This window comes from Dendropsophus ebraccatus, chromosome 4 (assembly GCF_027789765.1).
Source record: "Dendropsophus ebraccatus isolate aDenEbr1 chromosome 4, aDenEbr1.pat, whole genome shotgun sequence".
Taxonomy (NCBI): domain Eukaryota; kingdom Metazoa; phylum Chordata; class Amphibia; order Anura; family Hylidae; genus Dendropsophus; species Dendropsophus ebraccatus.
The window spans coordinates 119,476,186-119,499,412 of NC_091457.1; positions in this window are offsets into that span (position 1 = coordinate 119,476,186).

The following is a 23,227-nucleotide window of genomic DNA, read 5'->3' on the forward strand; positions in this document are numbered from 1 at the left end:
ATTCCTAATAAATATATTCAGAGTGTTTTACAAATAATAAACAGGAAAGAGGGAAAAGATAAAAGCTGCTAATTATAGTCCATCTTACTCACTTAGAAGTACTCATATGGAGTGCTGTGTACAAACACATCAAATAGTATGAATAATAGTATCTTCATAAAATAGATTTATACACTTTTAAGGGGGGAAGGTGGGGGAATTCCATGTGTATTGGTAGCCATTACAGAGATGGGTAAATGGCCCCTGAATTCTTACAAATGTACACAATTGTGGTGGTTTTGAGGTTAATAATAATATTTTTGGTGGCCTGGAGTAGTTTAGTGATTAAGAGCTTCTATCTATGGTGCCAAAGAGCCATGAAAGCCTTAATGGAGATGTCTAAAATCAGCTGGCAGGCGGGGGCTGGGGGTTAAAATAATAAACATGTAAACTCACTCTTCCTCATGCCTCCTTTGTACCATTCCAGGATTCTGATGTTGGCTACCAGGCTCTTCCAGCAGCAATGTTACACCTGGCTGAGTTATTGTCCACTCAGCCAGTTAGTGACTGGGGTGGGGTTCCACCCCAGTCACTGATTGGCTGAGCAGGCAATCACTCAGCCAGGGTAGTAACGTTGCAGCTGGGGAGAAATAAGGTCAGCGTGATCTACTCCACAACTGGTGGCTGAGAACGTTAAAATTTCACATAGACTTCTATGGGGAATTTTGACGGACTGCACTGCTGGCCAGTGATTCACACTGCCACAATCCCTCCCCGGATATATCTTCCAATCAGAGCGGGTGTCAGCAGTGAGAACTGCTCTTATCAATAACTTTTAACATGTCTCATAAAATGTCAAAAGTTAGTTTTCGTGACAGGTACGCTTTAATAAGATCCCTTCTGTGCTTCCACATTATTATAATGCTCCCTTCTTTTCCCCAAAATTATAATAATAACTTCTGGAGCAGCTAGTAATGCCTTCCTGGTTCAAACCAATCTCACTAGCTGCTCCAGATCACTTCTATATCACAGGTCTAACACAGCCTCTGATCGAGAAGTTAAAGACACAAAGCTAAGAGGCTGAGAGCTGATGTCTCCCTGCTCTGTACCTCCTGTCAGCTGTGTCCTAACAGGACACAGTCCCAGATGACAGCAAGGATTCCCCATACAGTGCAGGAGCAGGGAGTCAAGCATCAGACCAGAGTCCCTGCTTCCTGCTGGGTCAAAAACATTTACGGCTACCGCTGATTCCTTCTGGGCTTGGGCCTGGACATTCTAATTTAGGGATGCCCCCTGGCCAGGAATAGCCTAACAGACTCAAAACTAGCTATCGATGTAAAACACCACTCCATTTAGCAGAGTCCAAAGCCCCACCTAGGTATTCACCAAAGCCCAATGGAAGGCAGGATGGATTTCATGCTAAGCTAAATGAACAGAGGATGTGATATAAAGCATGTTTGCAATTTACTTTTTTTTTTTAATTTATCATTTATCATGCTTTAAAACAAATCTATACTTACTTGTATCCAGGCCCCGTCTCCTGTAGGCAGCATATAGTCTTGTGGTGGTTGAAAAAAGAGACTAAACACAGTAAGTGCCTGCCTGTAAAGTGTCACAGCTCAGCACGTCCATCAGTCAAATGACTGCCTTCTCTGTGGGTGCAGATGATCAGGACTTATTGCACTTGGTCTCTTTTTTTTTTTCAACCAGCACAAGACTAAAAATCTGCCTTTAGGAGACTGGACCTGGATTATAGCTTTGTTTTAAAGCATCATGAGCAAAGCCTATGAAAGTATATAGTAAATAATAAACAGATATACCTACCTGCGCAGATTCTATACCCGTCTCTGATAGGCTGCTCTGATAGGCTGCTCAGCAAATCGCTGGTCGCTGCGATGTCCTGTCTCAGTCAGCGATTGGTTGAGCCGTTTGCCACTTTAGAGACAGGTGTAGAAGCTTTATTTACAGCTCCAGTCAGTTAGGAAGAGGCAAGAGGACACTGGAGAGCATGGGCAGGTAAGTATATATGTTTATTATATCTTATGTAAGGCAAGGGCTACATGGACATCATTAACAATGTCCATGCATCCCGTGCTGAATGATAGTGTAGCTATTTAATAGACTTTGTAAGCAAATGGCAATTTAATACATCGTTGCCTGCTTATTCGGCAAACCTGGACGTGTATTAGGATCCTAATTGTTCAGATCTCCATTTTCCCTAGCTATAGCTGAGAGTAGTATGTGGCTAAATTCTTCTCTATAAGGCTCTCAGCACTCAAGTATAAGGAAGGCGCTTATCTTGTCCAGTGAGAAGAAGGAGAGAAGGCATCACACATCTATGGCGCAGCCTGTAATTGCAGATTTGCAATTGTGGACTGCACTACCCGTGCTTGCTCACTGTGCTTGCTGACAAGTGGTTGGAAATAAGTGGAGTTTAAAAAAGGAGTTGTTGGTGATTCTGTGGGTTTGGAGTGACTGATATATTGTTGTTTTTGTGCAATTGTGTGGTGTGCATTGCTGCAGTGCATAGATAGCTAGTGCCATAGTTGCTTAGTTAAACAGGTCCAAACAGTTTTTTTTTTTTCTCTGGTCTGCTCTGCACCTGGGGGTGGGGTTAATTGATCTCAGGTGCTTAAATCAAGGCTCAGCACTCACTGTGTGTGCTTGCTCACTGTGCTTGCTGACAAGTGGTTGGAAATAAGTGGAGTTTAAAAAAGGAGTTGAAAGAAGGAGTTACAAGTTCTGGTAAGTGCTAATCTCTTTCTTTTTCACTGTTTTTGTTGCACTGAGGATGATGGCTAGCGAGATGGAAGGATTCATTCAGTGCGCAGTCTGCCGCATGTACGCACAACTGGAGCAGGTGTTCCAGGGTGAGTACCGCTGTGACAGATGTGAGCATGTTGCCCATCTAGAAGCTCGAGTTAGAGATCTGGAGAAGCATATTGCAACACTGAGGGAACTTGGCCACCTTGAGAGGGAACTTCGGCTCACTGAGCAGGAAGTTAGTGGGTTAGAGATGGAGGGTGGTGATATAGATCAGGAGGCCCAAGTAAGTAGCTGGGTTAATGTAGTTAGAGGGACCAGTAAGGGATCCAAGAAAAGGAAGGCCACTTCTCCTACTGTATGCCCAAGCAAAATTGCCAAGTTAGGTGATGATGCAAGGGCATCAGTGTCAGAAATGGCAGCTCTAGTGGAACCTGTTCTCCCTAACAGCCGGGGGAACAGTCCAACTAGTAGTGGGCGGGATGGTATTGTAGGTAGGCCTAGACAGCTAGTGGTTGTAGGGGATTCTATAATCAGGAAGACGGATAGAATAATTTGTCGCCAAGACCGCCTCAACCGAATGGTTTGCTGTCTCCCTGGTGCCAGGGTTCGGCATGTGGTGGAAAGGGTGGATAAATTACTTGGGGGGGCTGGGGATGACCCAGCTGTCGTGGTCCATGTGGGAACCAATGACAGGATACAAGGTAGGTGGAGGTCTATTAAAAATAATTTTAGAGAACTAGGTGCTAAGTTGAAGGGGAGGACCTCCAAGGTGGTATTCTCTGGAATACTGCCTGTGCCATGCGCATCGCAGGAAAGACAGCGGGAGCTTAGGGAGTTAAATGCATGGCTCAAGTCATGGTGTAGAGGAGAAGGGTTTGGGTTTTTAGAGCACTGGGCTGACTTTTCATTGGGGTACAATCTGTTTTCCGCAGATAATTTGCACCTTAATGGAAGGGGGTCCGCTGTGCTGGGGGAGAGAATCCTAGAAGGGGTGGAGGGTTTTTTAAACTAGGGATGTGGAGGGAGGACAATGTAGTATGTAATGTAGTGGCAGATAGGTTAGAGAGGGGACAGAACATTGAGGAGGGAGGAGAAGGGTCCTGTGGGGGGAGGATAAGACCAGTGCATAGGGAGATCCATATGTTGCGGATGAACAGTGAGGATGATTGTAGCCACAGCACAGTAATAAATCCCATTTCTTATAATGAATCGGTTAAACTCAATGGTAATATAAAGTGTATGCTTACTAATGCCAGAAGCCTAGCCAGCAAGATGGGGGAGCTAGAGGCCTTGGTTCTGGAGGAGTCCATTGATGTGGTTGGTGTGACTGAGACATGGCTGGACTCCTCACATGACTGGGCTGTCAATATTCAGGGATTTACGTTGTTCAGAAGGGACCGGGTGGGCAGAAGGGGAGGAGGAGTATGTCTGTATGTCAGAAATGATATTAAAGTGAGTGTAAAAGATGCAATAGTGGGAGATGACTGTGATGATGTGGAAGCATTGTGGGTAGAACTACAGAAGGAGGTAAAGAGTGAAAAAATTATTCTTGGTGTAATCTATAGACCCCCCAACATTACTGAGGAGGTAGATGGCCAGTTAAATAGACAAATAGAGCGGGCTGCCCGGGAGGGGACAGTAGTGGTAATGGGGGACCTCAACTACCCAGATATAGATTGGGGTCACGGTTCAGCTAAAACCACAAAGGGGAGGGAATTTCTTAACCTCCTGCAGGATAATTTTCTGGGCCAGTTTGTGGAGGAGCCAACTAGAAGTGATGCCTTGTTGGATCTGGTTATTTTTAACAACGCTGAGCTGGTTGGGGATGTCACTGTCCATGAACACCTGGGTAATAGTGACCACAATATAGTGACTTTTAGCTTAAAGTGTAGAAAAGAAAAACATGTTGGGAGGGCAAAAAATCTTAATTTTAAAAGGGCCAATTTTCCTGGGTTAAGGGCTGAACTTCAGGGCATAGACTGGGGGCGGCTGCTGTCACATACTGATACAGCTAATAAATGGGAAATCTTCAAATCCACATTAAATAACTGTACTGCCAAATATATTCCTATGGGTAACAAATATAAACGGTTAAAATCCAATCCCACATGGCTTACAACCGAGGTTAGAAGGGCTATAAATGAGAAAAAAGGGGCATTCAAAAAATATAAATCAGAGGGGTCAGCTGTAGCATTTAAACATTACAAAGAAGTCAACAAAACCTGTAAAAATGTAATAAAAGCAGCAAAAATTCACAATGAAAGGCAGGTAGCTATAGAAAGCAAAAGAAACCCCAAAAAATTCTTCAAATATATTAATGCAAAAAAACCAAGGTCAGAGCATGTAGGACCCCTAAATAATGGTGAAGGGGAATTAATAACTGGGGATCAGGAGAAAGCTGAGTTACTTAATAAGTTCTTCAGTTCTGTATATACAAAAGAGGATGGAGCTGTGGTGGGTGGGGCCAGTACTAAGGTGGGTGGGGCCAGTGCTGCTAACACATGTAATGTACTGAACTGGTTTACTATAGATATGGTCCAAGATAAATTAAACAAACTCAATGTAACCAAAGCTCCAGGGCCTGATGGATTGCACCCCAGAGTTCTTAGGGAACTCAGTTCTGTAATTTCACTACCCTTGTATGAAATATTCCGTGATTCTTTGCTTACTGGTATTGTGCCAAGGGACTGGCGTAAGGCAAATGTAATGCCGATCTTCAAAAAGGGCTCTCGAACTTCCCCAGGTAACTATAGACCCGTAAGCTTAACGTCCATTGTGGGGAAACTATTTGAGGGGCTTATAAGGGACTACATCCAGGAATATGTAGTGGCTAATAGTATTATAAGTGATAACCAGCATGGCTTTACTAAGGACAGAAGCTGTCAAACCAACCTGATATGTTTCTATGAAGAGGTAAGTAGAAGCCTGGATGGCGGCGCGGCTGTGGATATCGTGTACCTGGATTTTGCAAAAGCGTTTGACACAGTTCCTCATGGACGTCTGATGGGTAAGTTAAATTCTATCGGTTTGGAAAATTTAATGTGTAACTGGATTGAAAACTGGCTTAATAATCGTACCCAGAGAGTGGTGGTCAATGATTCCTACTCCGAATGGTCCCCGGTAATAAGTGGTGTACCCCAAGGGTCAGTACTGGGCCCTCTTCTGTTTAACTTGTTTATTAATGATATTGAGAATGGAATTAACAGCAATGTTTCTATCTTTGCAGATGACACCAAGCTTTGTAGTACAGTACAGTCTATGGAGGATGTGCAGATGTTAAAGGATGACTTAGACACACTGAGTGTTTGGGCATCAACTTGGCAAATGAGGTTCAATGTGGATAAATGTAAAGTTATGCACCTGGGTACTAATAACCCACATGCATCATATGTCCTGGGGGGAGTTACTCTGGGAGAGTCGCTGATGGAGAAGGATCTGGGTATACTTGTAGATAATAGACTACAGAACAGCACACAATGTCAGTCAGCTGCTTCTAAGGCCAGCAGGATATTGTCATGCATTAAAACAGGCATGGAATCACGGGACAGGGATATAATATTACCGCTTTATAAAGCTTTGGTGCGTCCTCATCTGGAGTATGCCGTCCAGTTTTGGAATCCGATTCATAAAAAAGATGTTCTAGAGCTGGAGAGGGTACAAAGACGGGCAACTAAACTAATAAGGGGAATGGAGCATCTTAGTTATGAGGAGAGATTAAAAGAATTACATTTGTTTAGTCTGGAGAAGAGACGTTTAAGGGGAGATATGATTAATTTATTTAAATATATAAATGGCCCCTACAAGACATATGGGGAAAAGATCTTCCAGGTAAAACCCCCTCAAAGGACAAGGGGGCACTGCCTCCGCCTGGAGAAAAAAAGGTTCAACCTCCGGAGGCGACAAGCTTTCTTTACCATGAGAACTGTGAATCTGTGGAACAGTCTACCACAGGATCTGGTCACAGCAAAAACAGTAGAGGGCTTCAAAACAGGGCTAGACAAGTTCTTAGACCAAAATAATATAAATGCATATGTATAGAACCTATCACCCCTCCCCCTTCCCTGTATCCATCCCCTCCTTGGTTGAACTTGATGGACATGTGTCTTTTTTCAACCGTATTAACTATGTAACTATGTAACTATGTAACTATATACCCATGAAAAGTGCTCCTCAATACATACACTATAGCGATCCGTGATAAAAGTGTGGCACGGATCACTGTCCCGTACACACATATAGATGTGTCAAAGGGGCCATTGAAATCTATTGGATCTGTTCTGCAATGGCTCATCTACAAATGTGGGAATAGGGCCTTAGACCTCAACCAGTCAAAACTTCTAACATGACCCCCACTAATCAGTTTCTTATCACCTATTTTGTGGATAGGTGATCACTTTTAATTTTGGCATAACCTATTCAACTAGTTGAATAAATGTAATCCATTCATCTATATTGGGATATTTCAGATGAATAGGACAGTTACAGAAATGTCTGTATGCTGCATGTGAATTCACCCTAAATTACAAAATACTGACTGACTATTGCTGCCACTAGAGGGAGCTCAATGAGTAGGAATTTAGTTCCAATAGAACAGTCTTTTGGACAGTCCATCATCATTTGATCTGTGGTATTTCGAGACTTAGAAAGTCCTGATAATCAATCTGTGGAGGAAGCCTCTTCCTTGTTTACACAGGCAAAGCTATTTACCTGCTGCTTATAGGCAACTGTGCCTGAGCCTGTAGCTCATTCCCATTTCCTGTAAAGTAGGAGACCTTTTATTGTCTTGGTTGATCATGCTTTTAAAGGAGAAGCCCAGCAAAATTAATGATTACAGGGTCGGCAGGGAGTGGAGGGAATATAATAAACCACCTATACACAACAAAAAGGTTCTGGCGCTACCTTTATTTAAATCTTCAGCTCCGCAATGTATATACAATTAGATACATGGCGATATACAGTATATGAAGCTGTATGCTGGGTGATCCCTGTGGTGCTCAGCTCCGCATAACAGGCAATATTGATAGATGGGAGTAGTAGAAACAAGTGGCATTTACTGATCTTCAAAACTTTGTGTTTATTGAGAAACCCAGTCACCTTACAAACATTATGGGAGACACGGATATTGTTTCACACTGATTGCGCTTCTTCTGGCCTAGTGGGACAAACAACCTATACTTACTGATCCCCATGCCCTGGCAGCGCCACATAACAGAGCTCCTGCTAAAGGGTGGGAGATAGCCCGCTCAGCCAGTTAGTGACTGCAGTGGTGTCCTGCCCTTGTAACTGACTGGCTGAGCAGGTCATCCATCAGCCAGGTCGTGACTAAGCAGGAGGGGAGAGATAGAGAATCTCAGTGAGGGTCCAGGAGCAGGATGCGGCGCTGCAAAGGCACGGGGACCAGAAAGTATAGTTTAGTATAGTTTATTATATTCCCCGACACCCTGCCAGTTCAGATTTTTTTATTTTATTTTTTGCCGGACTTCTCCTTTAACCTCTTAAGGACATATGCCGTACCCGTATGGCATATGTCCGGAAAAGGAGTTCAGAGGGGGGCCACGCCGCGACCGGGCCGGGCCTCAGCGTCGTAATGACAAGTCAGTATTCTATTGCAATGGTCTGCAGTAGGCCAAAGCAATAGAGCACCGATCTGATGGACCGGTGCTGTATAATACAGCCACACTGATCTCTATGAGAGATCAGTGTAGTTGTATTAGAATATGCAAAACAGGAGTCCGTGGAGCCTCGGTTGCGAGACTCAAAACACGGGATAGCCAGATATCTCTAGCCTGTTGCCACGGGGTGCCTCCATGATAGGGAGAGCACCACACGACACTGATAAATAGCCCCTTAAGTCCCACTCGGTTGCGGGGCCACCCTGGTGTTTCCCTATTTATGTTCCAATACTCGCAACAGTGGACTCATGTGGGATTCTAGGTGAAAAAAGGCAAGTGCTATGGCCTTTTGAACACAAGGAGAAAAAACGAAAAATGCAAAAATGAAAAATTGGCTCCGCCCTTAATAGGTTAAGGGCTATACCCCCCCCCAATGACCAAGTATCAGTGTCCTATACAAATAGTAGACTATCAATATTTAAGTCCTGAAAACCCTGTTAAGAATTAGTTCATAACTTTAAATTTTTTTTTTTTTTTTTACATTTTTTACATTTTGTTTAAAGGCACACATGGTACACTTAGCACAAAATAAATTTTTCATAGTTGCTCTATTTTGGGGTGGGTAATTGTGGAAAAGTAAAGGTAGATGATTTCAGCCCATACAAAACATCCCACCTAATAAATTATTATTGTGTACCTGCAGATATTCACTGGAGATTTTTAACTCTCCATCGTCCACTGTGCAAATAGAGTTGACTCCATAACTCATTTAGTATTGAATGTGAGCTTGCTGGCCCTCTCTCCATTTAGTAAAGCTTTACAGTAAGAAGGTCACAGCAAGCCAGAAGCTTTGGAACTGGTGCAAAAATCTCAAAATACCTAGGAAAGTGCAGAAATGTGCTGCTGCTCTGTGTGCCAAGCGTTTTACAGTCACTTTGTGAGTACGTCGATGCAAGCTTATTTATAAGACTTACTTTTTGGCAACTAACATATGCACAAACTATATAATTACCAGGTGTGTTCCGTTGGCCTCAGATTCTGCCTGGTAGAAGACGTGTTGCTTCAAATAAGCATGAGTGTTATTTAATACTTGATATAACCTGATATAACTGGTACTTTTATGGTCTATTAATAACTTTTAAATACAAGTTAAGCATTAGCAACTCTTTGCAGACAAAGTTACAAGTGTCTGAGTCTGACTATGTCTGGGAAGACATCCAAATCTACCTTATGTAATTATAAAGCCCCTACCTAAATGGAACGGCAGAGAATGTATGGATATTCCATTGCCTTCAAAGATGCTGTGGGTTGCTGTTAGGAAACTATTTTGACCTTATATTATAACACACAGACTAATTATGAGGCCAATACTAGTATTATTTACACAATAAAAATGGTGCGAGGAAACGTTGTGCTCACTTTTGCTATGGTGGTGTGGACTGGTATGCAATTGAGCTTTAATGAAGTAGCAATACAAAGGGTGGTTAGATGGAGGCACCCACATATTCTCAAAAGATCAGTGATGCTACTGTTCTGAACAGACAGTATAGAAAGAGTAAATTACTCCTTGAGTCTTACAGGGGCAGACACAGTTCTAGTCCAAGTCCTTGGGTTAAGCAATATAACAGTAGTAGAGGCCAAAAATACAATTTTATCTCTTTTATGCTTCTCTTCAGTATGCAGGAGAAGGAATTTTAATCTTGGAATTGCCACTCTTTCTGTATGATATGGAGGACAGGCTTTGTGGTTGGTTCAAAGACAGCTATCTACTCTGCTTAATGCATCATTGGGAATGTCTATTCTCTGCCTATACGAATATACCTGTTAGTGTCCTTCAGTCTCTTGGTGTCAGTCTATTGGCTTGTAATGGCGGCTATAACTGGCCTTCTGCTCCAAAATAGATTTCAGGTTTCTCCGACAGTGCGTGTAGTCCTTACCGCACTGCTCCTCACTTCCTTATTCCTCTGCCTAATATGCCCTACTGTTGATTCTTTCCTACATACCAACACAATGCTCAGTGTCATAATCCTTGACCTGTATCAATACACAACCGTGCTTGGGTCTACATTGGTGTTGGACGCCTAATCCTTCAAACTGAGAAGTGCAAAACCGTGTTTCCTGGCAATCAGTGGCAATGACGGGGTCCAACAGCCCAAACATACATAGCAGCCTGCTAATCAGTATTATAAAAGGAGCACAACAAATGCACACCATAAAGAAGGATGAATTCCCCAGGGCAAAATATGTGAGCACACCAATATACACACAATGACACAGAATAGATACACACCATAAGAGAAAAAAATTACAATTCCCCTGGGTGTAACTTGTGCAGTCCCTTTCACTCTACTTCCTCTACTTCCAGGGAAAGCACCAGTTTCCTGAGTTGCTGCCATTATTAGCACCATCTCTACTGGACTGGCTCCTCCACTTCATTTTCCTCTCAGGGCTCCACCTACAGTTACTGGTAAATGACATCATCACTCTCAGGACTGGACCAATAAACTAAAGAGTAGAATATTAAATTGGTGGCAAAAAGTCAAACACCATAAATGGAATAAACAAAAGGGGTTGACACACAATGGGGAAAACACAAAAATACCGTAAGGGAAAACAAGGGTTACCCCCTTTAAAGGATGGTCAAGATAGAATTGATGACATTCTGATGTAAAAAGTATAGCATGGTCCTGATTAGGTGGCAAATGGTCTCCTGAGGGATCTCCTCCCAGACCTGAACTAAAGCATCCGCCAACTCCTGGACAGTTTGTGGTGCCAGGTGACATTGGTGGATGGAGCGAGACATGATGTCCCAGATGTGCTCAATCAGACTCAGGTCTGGGGAACGGGCAGGTCAGTCCATAGCTTCAATGCCTTCATCTTGCAGGAACTGCTGACACACTCCAGCCACATGAGATCTAGCATTAGGAGGAACCCAGGGCTGACCGCCCCAGCATATGGTCTCACAAGGGGTCTGAGGATCTCATCTTAGTACCTAATGGCAGTCAGGCTACCTCTGGCGAGCAAATGGAGGGCTGTGCGGCCCTCCAACAAAATGCCACCCCATACCATTACTGACCCACTGCTAAATCGGTCATGCTGGAGGATGGAGGATCGCTCTCAACTGCATCTCCAGACTCATCTTTCACGTCTGTCACATGTGCTCAGTGTAAACATGCTTTCCATACCAAAGTATCAGTTTCGTTAAGTACACCAAATTGTGTAACATGGTCCTGTATAACGTGTATCATGTTTATCTTGAACTCCTAATGCCTGTATATGCTAGTAAATATCAGGTGTTGAGTAATGTTGAGCGGATCTGAAAAAATGTTCAGGTTCGGAAACTTTATCCAAACCCGAATGCTCGGTGTTTGATTCCCAGAGACTACCCTAGGGAGTCCTGGAAAACTCCTGGCAGCCCTCTGGTGGTGTCCAACTTCTGCAGGTTCTGGGAATTAAACGTCCAACATTTGGGTTAGGATAACATTGCCAAACCTGAACATTTTGTTAGATCCACTTAACACTAGTGTTGAGCACTTTCAGCTCTGTAAATCATTCAGGATTTTCCTACCACCTCTCTCATACACGGATTCCCTGCATTGCCTAATGGAATAATAATTTTGACATGGGAAGTTGAAATGGACTGTTTATCATATTGATTGTTTGTCAATTCATGGAACAATTCCAGAGTCTTATTGTTCTCACACTCAATCTCGTGAAGACTTAAAGTAATGTCATAGAAAGATTAAAGTAAAAGAGAAGAAGCAGAACCCAACAGCTCATAAATGTATTTAAAGATCTGAGATCAATTGGTAAACTTGTGTCCTAGACTAAAAGCCATTTTACACAGGCTGATGGGGGGACGGTCACACTTGGCATTCTCTAAGAGTGGGGCATTAACTGGGCCCCCTTAAAAGACTGTGGACCACTCCTTAATGAGATAGAAACACTATGCCCCCCCTTTAATGAGACATATCTAGTTAAGGGGGGCATAGTGTATTATATCCCGTTAGATATCATAAGATATAATAGACTGTGCCCCCTGTGCAATGTTTCCTACTCACCTGTCCCACTACCACTCTGATAGGTCTGGCTTATAAGATAGAAGCAGCTGATAACCTATAGCACTGCTTCTGTCTCTGTCTGGGAGTGCAAATCAGCGGTGCAGGAGTCCTGACCTCTCTAATATAATCATATCAGTGGACAAGTCACTGCCTCCCACACGTTTGGCACACTCCACTGCTGCCATTATTTCTATACCAGACTTGTCACCAAGTTTCTCTGCTCACCCGAATCATGATATGCCCCTTGACATGTGTGTCTCTGTTCTCAATAAGAGATTAAGAACAACGCTATAGGTCACTGGCCCAAATAAGCTGTACAGTTTCTTACGTCTATACTATCATCTAATTCTTCCTGGTTATAATATGGAAATAGTTAGACAGCTGTATACATCTTAACCCTTAGGGGACACAGCCAGTTTTCATTTTTGCGTTTTCGTTTTTCCCTCCTCGTGTATATAAGGCCATAGCGCCTGCATTTTTCCACCTAGAGACCCAAATGAGCCCTTATTTTTTGCGCAACTAATTGTACTTTGCTAAGGCAGATGTAATTTTTGCCTAAAATGTGCCGGGAAACCAGAAAAAAATTATATGTGTGGTGAAATTGAAAAAAAAAACGCATTTCTTTTATTTGGGGGAAATGTGTTTTTACGCCATTCGCCCTGGGGTAAAACTGACTTGTTATGCATGTTCCTCAAGTCGTTACGATTAAAACGATATGTAACATGTATAACTTATATTGTATCTGATGGCCTGTATAAAATTCAAACCGTTGTTAACCAATATACGTTCCTTAAAATCGCTCCATTCCCCGGCTTATAGCGCTTTTATCCTTTGGTCTATGGGTCTGTGTGAGGTGTCATTTTTTGCGCCATGATGTGATCTTTCTATCGGTACCTTGATTGCGCATATATGACTTTTTGATCGCTTTTTATTACAATTATTCTGGATTTGATGCGACCAAAAATGCGCAATTTTGCACTTTGGGATTTTTTTGTGCTGACGCCGTTTACCGTGTGAGATCAGGAATGTGATTAATTAATAGTTCGGGCGATTACGCACGCGGCGATAGCAAACATGTTTGTTTATTAATTTATTTATTTATTTTTATTTATAAAATGGGGAAAGGGGGGTGATTCAGACTTTTATTAGGGGAGGGGGTTTTGTGTTATTAAAAATACTTTTTTCTTTTACTTTAGACATATACTAGAAGCCCCCCTGGGGGGCTTCTAGTATATGCACTCTGATCTCTCATAGAGATCCATGCAGTATAGTTATACTGCATGAATCCATGAGATCGGTGTTCTATTACTTTTGGCTGCTGCAGCCAAAAGCAATAGAATGCCGAGCCGGGATCAGCGCCATTACGGAGCAGACCCCGGCCCGGTATGGATGCAGGGATCGCCCCCCCGCAATCGCGCCGCAGGGGGGCGATCCCCCCACTAGACCACCAGGGATGTGTAACCGCAAGTATTTAGAAGCAGCTGTCAACTTTGACAGCTGCTTCTAAGTACTTAATTAGCGGGCACGGCGATCGGACCGTGCCCGCTAATAGCCGCGAGCCCGGGCTACTCGCGGCACCCGGGATCGCGGCAGTTCAGAGGGTGGTCGCCGCGCGACCCCCCTCTGAACTCCCATAGCGGCACGAGGACGTTAAATAACGTCCTGGTGCAGCTATGGGTTAAATTAGATTGTAAACCTTAAGGGTACAAACCCACTTGACGTATTTGCTGCGTGAATCAGTCTTAAAAATAAGCAGGCAAAACGCAGGTTGGCTTTATACAATTGTTCTGCGTTAAAATACGCAATTGCGTATTTTTGACGCGCGAAGCTTGTTGTTAGCAAAGCATCAGTTGTTAACAACCTGTGCGAAAAACGCATGTAGCTTCACGCTTCAAAAATACGCAATTGCGTATTTTAACACAGAACAATTGTTTAAAGCCAACCTGCGTTTTGCCTGCTTATTTTTAAGACTGATTCACGCAGCAAATACGTCAAGTGGGTTTGTACCCTAAAAGGCTATGTTTACACAATGTAAAACTACGGCCGTAGTTCTCGCTGCAGAACTACGGCTGTAGTTTTGCGGTGTAGAACAATGCCTTATGTGCAATGGGATCCCGGCCGGAGCGCACACACATCGTATACGCTCCAGCCGGGATCCCATACACCGCCGGAAAAAACTAACATGTCAGTTTTCTGCGGCCAGAATTCAGTGAATTCCGGCCGCAGAAAGCCCTGTCAGTTCACACAGTGAAGCCCACTTTGGGCTATGGGAAGCTCTGATGCGGGCGCACGCTGCTCTGCGGCCGGAAAGAACATCCAGCCGGTACTTAAGTACCGGCTGAGATGATCCGGCCAGGGACCGGCCGTTCCGTGACCCGGCTGGGGTCACAGAACGGCTGGCCTCATACGTAGTGTGAACATAGCCTAAGTCTGTATAAATAATCAGAAGTTGCATGTACAATAAATATTCCATAAGAAAAGATTGGTTGCCAACATTTTAATCTATTCTTTTTGCACCGATCGTCTGCTTGACATGGATATTTGCATTATTTACATGAGCAGGGGGATCCCCGTGCTGCAAGTACTGAAGTGTTCTCAGTTTGTCTGCTGCCAGTGGGGGTGACCCATTTAATGTCAATGTGGTTAGATCCCAGCTCGCTCTTTATCTAAAAGGTTAGTAGGAATCTTGAAAAGAATTTCACTTTTCCCTTTTGAAATATCAGCTGGGACCTGGATGCCATCTGGCCCTGGCACCCTTCCACCCCTTTTAACGTTTAAACCGTAGCAACTTCATTCTCTTCTACTACAAATAGATACTCACATATGGATGTTACAAGTTTCATGTAGCTGTAGCCAAATATCTTCCCCTATGAATGCAGCAGGTGCAGGAGGACTCATTGTTCAATGAGGAAATTTTGTTTTATCCCCTGGTGTGACCATCTTTGCCTACAGGAAAATTAACTAATATTTGTTTTAATACTTCTTTAATTAGCCTATGAGGATAGATTCAGTAACGAATTAAATAGACGTCAAAGTAATTTCTGCCAATGGATATTCTCCTTATACAGTATATTGCCCACTTTCTCAAGGATTTGCCTAAGGTTTGTAGGCAAATAAATGAATTGACTGATTGATTGATTGATTGATTCATTCATTCATTCATTAATAAAATCATTCATTCACTCATTCATTGATATTATAAAAATAGAAAATTAGGCAGATAGACAAGTAAACCGTGGTTTAGATTGGACATGGGTAACAAGAATGGCCTTGATTGATCCTAAAGGAGAAGTCCAGCAGTTTTAAAAATCCAGAAGCCCGCAGGGGCAGGGGGGAATTTGATAATGAATATGCACTTACCTCTCCCTGCTCGCGGTGAGCAGTTGGACCAGCCTCAAGACCCCCGCTGGAAGTCATTTTCCCTCAAGTTGTGATGAGGAAAATGCCTGTCCCAGCTGATGATCAGCCGTGTCGTGACATGTACACTCCAAAGATCCCGGTGGGGGTCCTGAGACCAGTCCCGCCGCTCACCTCAGGCATGGGGAGAGGTAAGTTCGTACTTGTTTTCAGATTTTCCCTTTCCGGCTGCTGAATTTTCAAAACGACTGGACTTCTCCTTTAAAGCATTAATGTCTCTCCATAAAATTCTTTGGACACACAGACACAATTTTTTGATCAGCTGGGGTATCAGGGCAGTGATATCCACCAATCACTAGATATAATGTAGGTGGGATACATTAAGAGAAAAGATAGAGAAGCACCAAGAGGCTTGTGTAGAGTAAAACTGCAGATAATTGCACATGCAAATGCACATGTAGTGTCTAACGCTGTGCCGCTTACCTTATTGGAGAAAGAGGGCTGGACGGCACTCCATGTTATCTAGTGGTGCATGTGGAAAGGAACAACATCCCAAAATAATCCATAGTAGAAAAAGTTTCAGCCCTCTAAAGATGAGGCTTCAATGTTTATTAAGCTTCACATATCCATTATAATCCACAATATGAACACTGGACACATTTTGGCAATAGCATTTTTCAACAGCTCCCCAGGTTGCCAGTATCGGATGCAGAAGGAGGTGGAGGCCCGGAGAAGTGGAGGCCCGTCTGTGCTGCAGAACCAGGAGTATTTGGCGCTGAACGGCAAGGTAGCTTGTTGAGGCTTCACCAATGATGTGAGACTAACAGACAACACTTTATCCGCACATCTTTCAAGGGTATTGTCAGGATGGTATCTTTGCGGAGCATTATGCACCCCTCAGCTGGTGCTGTGCGGCCGAGAAGGCGCTGATTTTCTTGTATTCTGTTCTGTGTTTCGTTTTTGCAGTGTGTGAACACTGGTTTATTTGCTCACTTGGTTTGGAGACACACCCGACTTCACCTGCTGAATTCTGTCTGGCCATGTTATGGTTAATATGTGTTTGGTTTGTGCACTCATTGCTGGTTATTGACTTAGTTGTCACGGCCGCGGCGGCGTCCCGTGTTCCGGGCCACCGCCGCGACCTCCTCCTGCCCCATGCAGCCGCCGGCGTCCTTGTGCAGGGACCCGGCGCTGCTGCTAGTTCGGCCCCTGGGGGCGCCTCACCTCTCCTCCGCTCCTGTCTCCGTCTGTGCCGGCCGGCGCGCGCGTCCCCGCCTCCTAGGGCGCGGCTGTCTCAGATTTAAAGGGCCAGTCCGCCCTTAATTGGTTAATTGCACCTATCACTCCCTATAAATCCCAGCATGCCCTGTCCCTTGTGTTGGAGCCTCTACATGCTTCCCATAGCGTTTGGCTGAGCCCCCTGTTGTTCCTGATTCCTATCCGCTACCTGGTCCCAAGTCCTTGTTCCTGATACCTATCCGCTACCTGGTCCCTAGTCCTTGTTCCTGGTTCCTGCTCCCCTGTCACTCCATTGCTCCTGTGTTCAGCCCGTCACCTGCGTTTACGCCTACAGACCTCTGCCAGCACTATCTCCTGCCTACTGCTCCTGCCATGCCTCGCCTGCCGTCACTAGCAACCAAGCCAGGGGTAGCGACCTGGGGGTCGCCTGCCGCAGCAAGTCCATCCCGCCTTGCGGCGGGCTCTGGTGAATACCAGCGGCCCCTTAGACTCCGCTCCCTGGTGAGGTTAGTGCCATCGCTGGTGACGGTCCAGTGGATCCACTACTCCAGGCGTTACAGTAGGCTCCAACCATGGATCCCGGCGAGGTGCCTGATATCCGCGAAGTAGCCCGAGTGGTCGCCCTACAGGCGCAGCAAATCCAGAAACAGTCGCAGCAGATCCAGCAACTCACTGCCGCCTTACAGCAGCATACTACAGCCCAGCGCACACCACCTCCTGCTGCTTTTTCTACACTCCAACTGGCTCTCCCAAGCAAATACTCTGGTGACTCCAAGTTGTGCAGAGGATTCCTGACTCAATGCACCATGCATATTGAACTTTTAAGTAGTCAGTTTGCCACCGAGCGCTCTAAAGTGGCTTTCATCATCAGCCTATTGGAAGGAAGAGCTCTGGCCTGGGCCACACCACTGTGGGACCGTGATGATCCTGTGGCTGCTAATCTCCGAATTTTCCTGGCCGAGTTCCGCTCTGTCTTTGAGGAACCTGCCCGTGCCTCTTCAGCTGAAACTGCTCTCCTCAACCTCTCTCAAGGGAGCTCCTCTGTTGGTGACTACGCCATCCAGTTCCGCACCCTTGCGGCAGAATTAGACTGGAATGAGGCCGCTCTAATAGCCACCTTCAAGAGGGGTCTGTCCAGTCGGGTGAGAGACGTGCTTTCCGCCCGAGACCTACCTACCTCCCTGAACGAACTCATCCTACTGGCCACCAGGGTCGATACTCGTTTTTCTGAGAGGGAGGAGGAGGTCTGGCATGAACGGCGACTAGGCCTGTCCCGTCGCCATCACCAGCTGGCGCCGGTCTTCCAGTATCCTGACGTTCCGGAGTCCCAGTCGACTCCTGAGATTCCTATGCAGGTGGAACAGGCTCACCTGACGCCTGATGAAAGACTTCGTCGTCTGGAGCTGAATCTCTGCCTCTACTGCGGTGGTTCGGATCACTTTCGGCTGAGATGTCCCCAACGTCCTCAAGCGTCCGGGAAACTCCAGCACCTAGGTCCGGTGGGAGAGGTCTCCCTGAGTGTGAATGCCACCTCTCCAAGTTTGTCTGTGCCAGTTTCCATCCAGACACCCTCAGGACAAACTCACCAAACTACTGCCTTTCTCGATTCTGGGTCAGCAGGCAATTTTATTGCAGCTACATTGGTCCAGAGATGGCGGCTACCCGTGACACCACTAGCCAGACCCCTGTCTATCTCCTCGGTCACGGGCGAGATTCTTACCGACCATGTGCACTACCAGACCGCACCTCTAGTCCTCCAGGTGGGCACTTCACATCTGGAAAAGATCTCCTTCTACGTCCTGCCCCATTCTTCTTCCACCATCCTCCTGGGACTCCCTTGGCTGCAATTACATGCCCCTAAACTGGACTGGAGAACCGGGAAGATTCTCAGTTGGGGTCAGGACTGTTCCAACCAGTGTCTGAGGTCACCTCAGCCTAAGCATTCTATGTTGTCACCCGAGCCCGCCAAGCCTTTGTCCGGCCTACCGGCGGAATACCAAGATTTGCCTGATGCCGCCTTCTGCAGGCAAGAAAGAGGGGGAGGCCAAAGGGGGGGGGGTACTGTCACGGCCGCGGCGGCGTCCCGTGTTCCGGGCCACCGCCGCGACCTCCTCCTGCCCCATGCAGCCGCCGGCGTCCTTGTGCAGGGACCCGGCGCTGCTGCTAGTTCGGCCCCTGGGGGCGCCTCACCTCTCCTCCGCTCCTGTCTCCGTCTGTGCCGGCCGGCTGTCTCAGATTTAAAGAGCCAGTCCGCCCTTAATTGGTTAATTGCACCTATCACTCCCTATAAATCCCAGCATGCCCTGTCCCTTGTGTTGGAGCCTCTACATGCTTCCCATAGCGTTTGGCTGAGCCCCCTGTTGTTCCTGATTCCTATCCGCTACCTGGTCCCAAGTCCTTGTTCCTGATACCTATCCGCTACCTGGTCCCTAGTCCTTGTTCCTGGTTCCTGCTCCCCTGTCACTCCATTGCTCCTGTGTTCAGCCAGTCACCTGCGGTTACGCCTACAGACCTCTGCCAGCACTATCTCCTGCCTACTGCTCCTGCCACGCCTCGCCTGCCGTCACTAGCAACCAAGCCAGGGGTAGCGACCTGGGGGTCGCCTGCCGCAGCAAGTCCATTCCGCCTTGCGGCGGGCTCTGGTGAATACCAGCGGCCCCTTAGACTCCGCTCCCTGGTGAGGTTAGTGCCATCGCTGGTGACGGTCCAGTGGATCTACTACTCCAGGCGTTACATTTGTCTCTGCCCGCTTGTATCTTCTGTGTATTTGCATTCCCTGATCTTTGCCTTATTTCTTGACCTCCCTTGCTTGCCACCTGCCCTGACCATATTGCCTTGACTTTGACTTCGCCTATTGGTTTGTGATTTTGTACATTTGCTGCCCGATTGTTGTGACCCGGACTGTGTACTATTCTTTATTGTGTTTTGTCTGTCTGTCTTGTCTTTGTGTCCTACCTAGCCAGTGCAGGGACTGCCGCCCAGTTGCTCGCCGCCATCTTAGGGCGGATTGTGGCAAGTAGGCAGGGACAGTGGGCTGGGTTCAGCATCAGGGCTCACTGTCTTGTCTTGTCCTGCTGTCCGGTTCCTGACAGGTATATCCTCTTTATCAGCCTCTAAACTTGTTGTCTGAATAAAGTGTTGTCTGTTAGTACTACAACCCACATAACTGAACAGTAAGCTACCTTACTGTTCATTGCCTAATACTCCCGGTTCTACAGATGGACCTCAACATTACTATGGCCATTGTTTAAAGCTACCTACATCTGGAATTAATGATCATGATCATTAATTCCGGCCATAGGTAGCATTAAACAATATCCGTTCATGGTGGAACGGCCATTGTTTGTACAGCATGTGAACATAGCCTTAGGATACGTTCCCACTTCAGGAAAATATCGGGTAAAGGTGGCCGTCATTTTTACATGTTTGAACCTAGCCTGATAGATAAACCTAGGAAAAGATAGATAAATGAGTCTTCTCATTGTTCAGAGTGTATTGCCTCAGTCAGTGATTGTAGGTATACAGATCCTGCTAAGACATCTTGTCTAGAAAGTAGTAATAACTGTTGAAGATGGGGGCTATCTAAAGGTACAGGAAAGGTGCTGCAAGGGACCTGGTTAGATGACTTTTGTTTAGTGAAAAAGAAAATAAAGAAATAGGATACTGGATTACCCCTTCAAGGAAGAAAATAAATAGATGTACGCAACAGGAGCAGAACAGCCTCTGAACTAGAAAATAACACTGGTGGGCAGCAATGAGCTCAGGTGAGTAAGTGTGCCATATCATTCCCAGGTAGGGAATAAAAAAGGGGGAGTGCTTCTTTAAGGTTGGAAAAGATTATGGACCCTCAAGTTTCCATAAAAGGTTAAGAATGGGAGCAGGTAGCTCAATAGGCCTTAACCAAATCCCTGTATTGGGTGCACATACCGTAGTACTAATTGCAACCCTCACTCTTTTTAGAATGTTTTTTTGATAATGATTTCCCTTGTAGCTTTTCGACAGAAAGGGATGGTAGGAAATATTAGAAGGAATAACAAAAAGAAAAACAAGTAAACATTTTCATCCGTCAAGCGTTCTCATCACAAAACTAACAAATTCAAAAAAATCACAACTCTCTTTATACAATATGTTGCATCTGCTCCACTTTTACACCTTGAAGGCGTAGTTATGACATCATACAAACATCTGCACGTTCAATGAAATGAATACTTTCTGCTACCACACATTTGTAAGTGTTCATTCAAGCCAGCTGTGCACATAGTCATACATAAACACACTTATATTTTAGTTTATAAGTGGCTTGCACCTTATTAGATGGTACTCCGAATCAATTATTTCACGTCGTAAATGTTTATGCATATCCTATTTAGGTATGGTGAAAAAAAATGGATTCGTAGTCATAATTCTTCCCCCAGATACCCATTAGTAAAGGAAAAGGAGATGGCTTTAAAAAAAAAAAACTATGTTAATACAGATATATAAATATATATAGAGAGAGAGATTGTGCCGTTTTTTTTTTGGTTTTTTTTTTGTAGTCGTTGTTTAGGTTTGGTTTTTTCTTTTGGGATATATGTTTATAGTGTATTGGTTTGGGATATATGTTTATAGTGTTTTTTGTTTTGTTTTTTAACAGAAAGCTAAAAAATAATCAGATCCATTAATATTATTATTTATTGCCGTTATTATGTTTTATTTATTTACACATTTTCACACACTTTAAATGCATGATTTTTATTTATTTTTTTATAAAAGGTGTGTAAGAGTTAGAGGACTACAATTTTTTGGGGACTTGGTAAGACATAGGACTGTCCAAGTAAATCAATTGTAATCAAAATGCTAGAGGGGATGGGTATGATAACCAAAGGACAGTGACACTCCAAAGAATATTTCAGCTGGATCGCTAAATTTTTTGTTACTTTTTTATTTATTTATAACTTGAGCAGAGTAGATAGTAGATTTGGCCATACTATATACAATTTTTTGCAGGTTTTTTGTTTGTTTGTTTGTTTGTTTTTTACCATAACATGAAAAAAACACAAATTACAAATCTTACAAACACATCTTATAAATCATTCTCTACTGTCCCACCAGTGTTGACCTGCATCAGTAGATATTCACATTGCATCAACTGAGGCAAATTAGGAGACCATGGAGTTAAATCATTGGACCCATATTATCAGTTTGCTCACTTGTACCCAAATATTGAGTTTGCTGGGTCCTAAAAGTATATTTTAAAAACTCTCGTAACAGCCCTCACAACATCCCGCTAAATTTAGTTTAAATTACGAAATATTCTCTTTGCTCATGACCCACTTCAAGCAGTCTTGATGGGCATATTAGATTATTAGCTTACACCAAGTCCACCTGGTGGGTAAAAAAAGAAACCCAATTGAAAGTACAGGTCTATTTTCCTTTGGCAACATGCACTTTCTACTACTAGACTGGAAATTGAATATCCTAGCCAATTAACATTTATTTTTATTTTTTCACTTTTTGGAATCTGGGAGTGTAGCCACCTTAAGGCTGGGTTCACACTACGTATATTTCAGTCAGTATTGTGGTCCTCATATTGCAACCAAAACCAGGAGTGGATTAAAACACAGAAAGGATCTGTCCACACAATGTTGAAATTGAGTGGATGGCCGCCATATAACAGTAAATAACTGCCATTATTTCAATACAACAGCCGTTGTTTTAAAATATATAAATATTTGTCATTAAATGGCGGCCATCCACTCAATTTCAACGTTGTGTGAACAGATCCTTTCTGTGTTTTTAATCCACTCCTGGTTTTGGTTGCAATATGAGGGCCACAATACTGACTGAAATATACGTAGTGTGAACCCAGCCTAATTTTGCATAGGAAGTCTCTAATCCACCCATGATGTCCCATAAGGATGTACGAACTACAGTCTTGCAGGAACTATTTGACTGCTTTGAACACCAAAAGTATGTGTACTTTTCTTTAGTTTTTCTATGTTATTTTATATTTTGTTACATGACCTTTAAGCTATTTATTTTTATTCAAGGACATTGGTAGAATAACAACGTGGGCTTTTGCAGGCTTTCTACAAGAAAAAAAGTTCTGAATTTTTTATCTATTTTATTCATTTTAACTTTATATTATTTCCGTAATTCTCATTAAACCATAAAGGAGTTAACTTTGAAATGATTGAATATTGATCCCTACCGTCTATGGAAAAGGTGTGTTCC